The sequence below is a fragment of the Trachemys scripta genome, chromosome 1 (genome assembly GCF_013100865.1).
Source record: "Trachemys scripta elegans isolate TJP31775 chromosome 1, CAS_Tse_1.0, whole genome shotgun sequence".
In the NCBI taxonomy this organism is placed as follows: Eukaryota; Metazoa; Chordata; order Testudines; family Emydidae; genus Trachemys; species Trachemys scripta.
Window position 1 is genome coordinate 185,436,683 of NC_048298.1, and position 8,120 is coordinate 185,444,802.

Here is an 8,120-nt window from a genome sequence, read left to right on the forward strand (position 1 = left end):
ATTTTTTTTTTTTTTTTTTTTTTTTTTGCTTGGGGTGGCAAAAAAGTTAGAGCCGGCCCTGGGTGTAGCAAAGTGTGTTGTTGCCTTAGCCTGACTTAGCACTTTCTTACATGGATGGCCCAATACACCTTAATGCCTTGTGCTGGCTTCATTGCTTTTCTTATCATGCTGGTGTATGCAGATGTTCTGGTGCCTTCTCAGCTCAGTAAACATCAGAATGTCTAAACGCAGTTCAGTGCACTTTTCTTGCAGTAGCACTGACACCACTTTACTGTTCCTGCTTTCTATGTTCAGGGTATACTTATGGGTTTTGGAACCAAAAGGCTGACACTTCCTGGTGCATTGTGAGCTACCTGTGCTTTCCATGGCTTGTGTGGTGCAATAATAGGTTGCAATAAGGCTTTTTTTTTTTTTTTTTTACTTAGCATCGTGGTCACCTAGGGAGTAGTCACAACAAGTCTTCAGTTTCTAGGAGCAGCATTTCCTTTGAAATAGTTACGTGCAATAGGCATGTAAGACTCATATGGACATACTGGCATAACCAGATAAGAATGAGGCATATGCTAGTCACAGGAGACATCTTTTAATTTTGTGTGCCTATTTTGGACTCTGATCAGCACATAAGGCTTATGAAATGCCTTATGACCTGCTCAAAGACAATGGGAGTATTCCACTTTGAATTTTTGGATTAAACCAGGACAACTCTATTCTACAGTACAGGTGAAGGATGTCAGTGGTCATAACCGTTCGGTTTGCTTCCGCATGATAGCATTCCCAACAGAGGCTTGATTTGGTGGGTTCAAGTAGATAATCTCAGTTGAGGCATATACTTTCATGTGCTGCCTTCCCAAATTAATATTCAGATGCATTCCATAAAGGTTGGAAAAACCCATGTACATGGATACTCTCTTTAGGAATTTAATATTACCAGGTTCCATATTGCTGTCTTGGAAATGAGGATGTGTGGGGATATTCCTGACTTCTAGAAATCAGATGTCCAAAAGATTAGGAATTCAAACAGACTTTCAGACTCTGAATTTCATATCATTAGACTGGGAGCTACAGGGTTTTTATCTGTTGTGTTAAAAAGCAATAGAGATGTAGAGAAAAATGTCCCACAATTTATTCTCAAAATAATTTCTCAAATTTGCCATGTTACAAACACAATGTTCATGTATAGCATGGTGTGTTTAGTGAACTTAATGCTTGTGCATATGCTACATTAGAGTCTCCTATCCACAGAACAGGAACACTGTGGATAACAGTTCTATCTTCTTTGCTGTATTGTTCTGCTAATGTTTCTACCCTTATTTGGTAGGAACCACCCCCCCAGGATGTGAGAAGGTAGTCCTAGGGCCGGATTAACCTTTTGTGGGCCTGGCGCCAAACATATTTGTGGACCCCCATGGAGGCAATGGAGCATGGCGAGGGGCCAGCCAGAGGCAATGGGGCATGGCATGGCATGGCTGGGGCACTATTTACAAACTAGCAATTGCCAGATGCATGGTGGCCCGCCTGACCCTGTGCTGCCAGCATGCCCCTTCCCCTCGGGGGCAGGCCCATGCTGTGCCACACAGCACCCCTGGCCAACACCGGAACACCCCCCCCCCCCTGGCCAGAGTCTCCTGGACCCCTATGCTCAGCCCCTCCCCCACCCCCAAATGCACAGCACCCTGCACAACACAACCCTTGCCCACAGCCCCACCACCAGGGCCATCCTTAGGATTTATGGGGCCCTACGCAGTATTATTAAACTGGTGCCCCTATGCCCAACTTGGGGCACAGCCACCACCTCTGCCCGCAGACCCCTAGAAGACGCACACTTCCCCCAACTGCTGACACACACTGAGCTACGTATGCAGCAGATGCGGCAGCCTGGGCTCGCAGCCCAGGGGGGAGGGGCGAGGCACCAAAGGATACCAAGCCGCCCGACCCGCCTCACAGTGGCGGAGAGTCAGTTCCCCGCAGAGACCCCCGTACCCTCTCCCTCACGCAGAATGCGCCGCGCCGGTGCATTTGGCTCTGTGAATACGGCTCCTGCCTAAGTAGATTGCCACATGTGCTGGGTGTGCGGGAGCCGACCCGCTCTTACCTACTGTCCCAAATTTTCGGGTTCCCTACGCAGCTGCATATGCCAAAGGACGGCCCTGCCCCTGGCCCCATCCCCCTGCTCCTCTCGGCCCCTGGCCAGACCCCAGTGCACCTCTGGCTCCTGGCAATCTCTTCTTCCCAACATCTGTGGGCCCCCGCCTGTCTCCCCGGAACCGAGCTGCCTGGGACTGGTGCAGAAGCCTGGCCAGTCTCAGCCAGGTGTGTGTGGGGTGACAGTATGGGGGGAACTTGCCTGGGTCCCTCCAGGCAAGTGGGTCTTGAGGGAGCCCGGGTGGAGCAGGCACTGGCCTGGCTGATTGTGCCACTCCCGAGGGGCCAGAGTGCTTCCTGGCCCCTGGACCAGCTCTGGCTGCGCTGCTGGCTCAGCCCGGCAGACACAGGGACATCCCAGCAGTGCTGGTGTGTGCAGCTGGGAAGCAGGAGGTGGGAAGTGGGTCTGGGGGGCGGGGGGGAGGGTGCTGGGCTGTGAGGTGGTGGGGAAGACCTGTGTGTGTTGGGGCACTAGGGAATGGAGGTTCTGTAGGGGTTGCTGGGCAGTTGTGGTGGGTGGAGAGGCACCCTCGGCCTGAGGAGCAAGTGGTGGGCGGTGGGGAGCCAGCAGGCTGGTGGGGTCTCAGGACGCACTGCAAGCGGAGCAGGCCGTGGCCCCTTCTGAGCATGGGACTGGCTCCATGGAGCCACTGGCGCCATTGTAAACCTGGCACTGGGTAGTTCTGCCTCACCATTGACTCCAGTAGGAGCTGTGGACTTTCAGTACATCTGAGATTCAGACCATTCTGACTTGGGAGCCTTACTTTAGTCACCTAGGTTTGAAAAATGTGGGCATGTAATTTTATCCATGTCCAGAGTGTCTCCAAACATATGATACTAAGTGCTGCTCCATTGTTTTCCAATGTTATTACTCTATAGTGGATTGCTTTCTTTTTTTGTATTGCGTAAGTTTTTTAAAAAATCCAGTTGCATGAGGAAAATGTCTTTTGGAAATGGGTTTCTTACTGCTTTCTTTGCCAATTTCTGTTGAGAAATAGTAATGTTTTCATTTAGCATAGACATTTCAAATAGGTTACACCAGCAGTTCTCAAACTGTGGGCCAGGACCCCAAAGACGGTTGCGACCACATTTTAATGGGGTCACCAGGGCTGGTATTAGATTTGCTGGGGTCTGGGGCTAAAGCTGAAGCCTGAGGGCTTCAACCCTGGGTGGCAGGGCTCAGGCTTCGGGTGGCATGGCTCAGACCCACTCTTCCCCCCCCCCCCCCCCCCCGGGCTGAAGTCCTTGAGTTTTGGCTTTGACCCCACCCCCACCTGGGACAGCGGAGCTCAGGCTTCGGTTCCCCCTTCTGGGGTCATGTAATTTTTTTTTTTTTGTCAGAAGGGGGTCGCGGTGCAATGAAGTTTGAGAACCCCTGGGTTACACTATGCCATCATTCTAGGGAATGGAGTTTTCTAGTCTCCCTGGGAAATCTCTTTCCTGACTACTTTTTTTTCATTTCTAAATATTTAGTAATATAAGGAGACCTCTCAATATATGGTAGTCTACAGGAGATTGGATTGGATTACTGTGCCTGAAATTCTTAATTTCAAAGTAATTATGCTAATCTACAGTCTCCTCTTAGAAATTAGGAATTCTGTGCGGTGAAGTGGGTTTGTGTGGAGAGGATTACTGTCATTGGTTGAAAGGGAATTAGCATCTGGCTCTGATCTAGCAAGACCCTCCAGTCACAGGAACTGGTGATTTTTTACCATGGGTTCTAATTTTTTGCTTGCTCTCCACTTCAGAATCTCATGTCTAAGTTTGAAAGCTAAAGAAATATGTAGTTCTACAAGTATATCAACTATCAAGAATTGCACTAGTAACAAATCTTTCCACAATGCTGGAGTCTTCTTTTAATGATAAATCTGGCTTTTTCAAGTGATTGCATATGTCCATTCAATTTTAAGTGTGTGCATGCCCAATGCACTGAAGCTGGAGATTTTTACCTTAGCAGTGCCCATTCATGCAGCGCCTGCATCCACTGCTGCACAATGACATAAAGGGCACAGCCACTCCCAGCCCTCCTTTGTTCTTTCTTATCTCCCATGATCAGTAGTGAGAGCCTGTTGGTTTGATTTGCAAGTGTTCTCCCTTTCAGGGAATTTTTCTCTTGTGTATATAGTTAGTGTACTCATCAGATAGTTAGTAGAGCTTTAGAATAAGTTTCTTTTGTTATTTTACTTACTTTTACTTAGTTGTTTCCTGTTTGTTCTGGGTACCGGCTCACAGTACTGGGAAATACTTTGGTCTTTGAGCTTTAAGCCTTGCAATGGCTGCAAAAAGTCAATGGTGGGGAATGACCCTCATTCTAAGTTTCTGAAGTGCCTCAAAAAGAAGAACAGGAGTACTTGTGGCACCTTACAGACTAACAAATTTATTAGAGCATAAGCTTTCGTGGACTACAGCCCACTTCTTCGGATGCATATAGAATGGAACATATAATGAGGAGATATATATACACACATACAGAGAGCATAAACAGGTGGGAGTTGTCTTACCAACTCTGAGAGGCCAATTAATTAAGAGAAAAAAAACTTTTGAAGTGATAATCAAGCTAGCCGAGTACAGACAGTGTGATAAGAAGTGTGAGAGTACTTACAAGGGGAGATAGAGTCAACGTTTGTAATGGCTCAGCCATTCCCAGTCCTTATTCAAACCGGAGTTGATTGTGTCTAGTTTGTCTAGTTGAAGTGCCTCAGTTAGGGTCACATCTGGGACAGGTATCAGACCTGTAGAAACTTCAAACCCCGGACTTAGAAAGATAGAGAAGTCACCTTCTCATGGAGACAGTGTTATGTCCATCATCAGAGCCTACCTGCTTGGAGCGGGCACCAAGGACCTCACTCAGAAGTGCCACTCTGGACATTGTGGAGATTCAGTAGGGGAGCAATAGACAGCAAGAAGTAAGAAGCATAGACAACATGCTTCAAAGGAGCCAACCTCCTCCAGGAGATCAAGGTCCCTGGTACAGTTTACCAGCAAACAGGCTGGAAGGCAGGACATACTGTCCTTGAAGAAGAGATGCTTTGTCTCACATGAGGTCCTCTCCAACAACGGTGCCTGTGCCATTGAGGTCGACCCCTTTAGTGCAAGATCAGCAATACCAGGTAACCTCTCAGCACTGACATCAGAGAATCTCTCCTATGCCTCTTGGTACCAGATTCCCCAACTGTATTGTTCCCCAGACTTCGGGCTTACTTGTGAATAGCATCCAGCCTTCAATACTGCAGCTGACTTCAGACTGTCCAGCATCTCTTCACCCAGTGCCACCCACAGGAAAGCCCAGCATGCTGTCTTCAGTATTGATGTCTCCAAAGACACATGACTGGTCCTTGGCGCTGCAGGGTACCACAACTCCCTGCTCTGGCAACTTGGACTCTTGGTCAGAATTGGAAATAGGCTCCTATGCCACTTGCTCCCAATCTAGAAGGTGCCTCTCCTGCATCAAGAGGATTCTGCCCTCGGTACTGGGAAAAGGTCCCCTCGTGGTCTAGGGATGCAGATCCTTCCTCTGGTCTTATTGGAAAACCCAGTTGTGCCTGCCCATTTCTAAAGGCCCCTCCCCCAGCCTAGCGGGAGGGACCACTGGACCCAGGGACTAAATGAGTACAGGGGACAACAAATGAGAAGAGAAAAACAGGGACTGAGGTGAAGGTCATAGCTTCAAAATGAGGGTACTGGATGGGGACACTGAGCAGAGAACCCCGGAGAGTGCCCACTGCTCCTCAGAGGTGTCGAGGGAGCCAGCGGACGCTGCCCAGTGGAACTCCGCCCAGATGCGTGAAACTAGGGAGGAACGGAAATAGGCCCCACAGTCGCAGAGCACCCCTTCGTCCAGCATCCTCCTCCTGGAGGAGGAGAGTTGGAGAGTTTGGCCAGGGCCAGGAGGAGGTTGACGAGGAGGTCTCACGACTTCGTGGGGCCACGGATGGGGTGTGCAAAAAGGAACAGGTGCAGGGAGAAGTGGAGCCAAAACCTTAGCAAGAGGCTCTGGAGGAGCCGGAATAGGGGCTGCAACCTGGCACATTCGAGATAAGCATGCGCCAGGTTCTCCCTTGCGCCACAGAAGGGGCAGGCCTCGGGTACAGGTGTGAACCACGCCAGGTACACATCCATGCTCATGGCTCCGTGAAGGAGCCGCCAACCAATGTCCCCGGCGGGCCGTGGGACCAAGGTGGAATAAAGGCTGGCCCACCGGGGCTCCTCGCCCTCTTTGGGTGGAAGATAGTCCTGCCATTTGGTGTCGGGGCGGGACGTGAGGGTGAGGAAATAGTGTGTGGAACATGAGCGTGTACAGTTGGTCTCTAGGCGCAGTTTGGAACCGGACCGGCTGTAGGGTGTGCAGCTGGCTCGGGGTGTGGGAACGGGGAGTCCGGGGGTTGGGGGTTCACGGAACAGGGGCTGAATAAAAATGTCCGGAGGGCCCAAGGTGATGGGTGGGTGGGGAGCGCCCTCTCGCAGGGCCCGCTGCAGGAAGACGAGAGAAACGGGTGACAAGGCGGCCTCCACCTCCTGGAGTACGCGCAGGGGGAGAGAAGGGTGGAGAGCTCCATGCGCCGACTGAGCACATGGGGATCCACCCAGTCCCCCCGTCGTAGTCCAGGAGGTCTCCAACCCTAGTGGTTTCTGCCAGGACCAACCTCCGGCACACCGAGGGAGACTCCGCCACCTGCACACGTAGATCGGGGTTGCGTAGCAGGGGCCCTGTGAGGAGGTCTGCCCCCTTGGTGCCCACAATGGACCTGGTTGCCAAAAAGAGCTTCCAGGTCTGGAGGAGGTCCTGATAGAAGACCAGCAGCTCTGAGAGATCTCGTGGAAGACCCTTCGGATGGAGAAAAGAGCTGCCGGTCATATCAGAGCCCTCGGAGGTGACGGAGGAAGGCATGCGCCAACGTGCCCCATGCCGGACTACCTGCACCGTAAAGGAGTCTCTGCAGGGCCTGGAAGCGGAAGACATGGACCTGGCTGTGAAGGCAGACCAGGTCCTGCCCTCCCTCCTCCAGGGGAAGACTCAAAACCCCTGCAGAGACCCAGTGCAGCCCCGGCCAGAAGAACTCCAGGGTCATCCTTTGGAGCCTGGCCAGGATCCCCGGGGCCGGGCTCAGGCTGTTGAGCTGGTGCCAGAGCATGGACAGGACTAGCTGGTTCAGCACCAGCGCCCTCCCTCGCAGGGAGAAACACCGGAGCAGTCCTGTCCATCTCCGCAGCCACTCACCCACCTTGGCCTCCAAATCCTGCCAGTTCTCCGACTGAGAAGGATGTGTAGCAGATAGATAAATGCCAAGATAGAGCAGCGGACCCGCGTTCCACCGGATGGCTTCAAGCGCGGGTGGGAGGGAGCTTGCCTGCCTCCCATCCCTGACCACCAGGCCAGAGCTCTTGACCCAGTTGACCCGGGCGGAGGAGGCCTCCGAGTAAACAGCCTGGCAGGCCTCCACCACACCAGGTCGCTTGAATCCTGGACCGCAAGGAGCACGTTGTCGGCGTACACCGACAGGACCAGCCGCAGCTCCAGCCCCCAGAGCACCAACCCTGTTAACCTCCGGCGGAGGAGAGAGAGGAAGGGCTCAATCGCCAGAACATACAGCTGGCCCAAGAGGTGGCACCCCTGCTGTACTCCCCACCTGAAGCTGACCGGCTGGGTCAGGGTCCAGTTGAGCCTGACCAAACACTCCGCATCAGCATACAGCACCTGGAGAAAGCCCACGAACTGGGGCCTGAAGCCGAACACCCACAGAGTGCCCAGGAGATACTTGTAGTCCATCCTGTCGAACGCCTTCTCCTGGTCTAAGGACAGGAGGGCGAACGACATACTATCCCTATGCCCCAGCTCTAAGAGGTCCCGGACCAAATACAGGTTATCGAATATGGTCCGGCCTGGGACAGTGTAGGTCTGGTTGGGATGGACCACGTCCACCAGCACGGACCCCAGCCGCAGCGAGATGGCCTTCGCTACAACCTTGTAGTCCATGCTG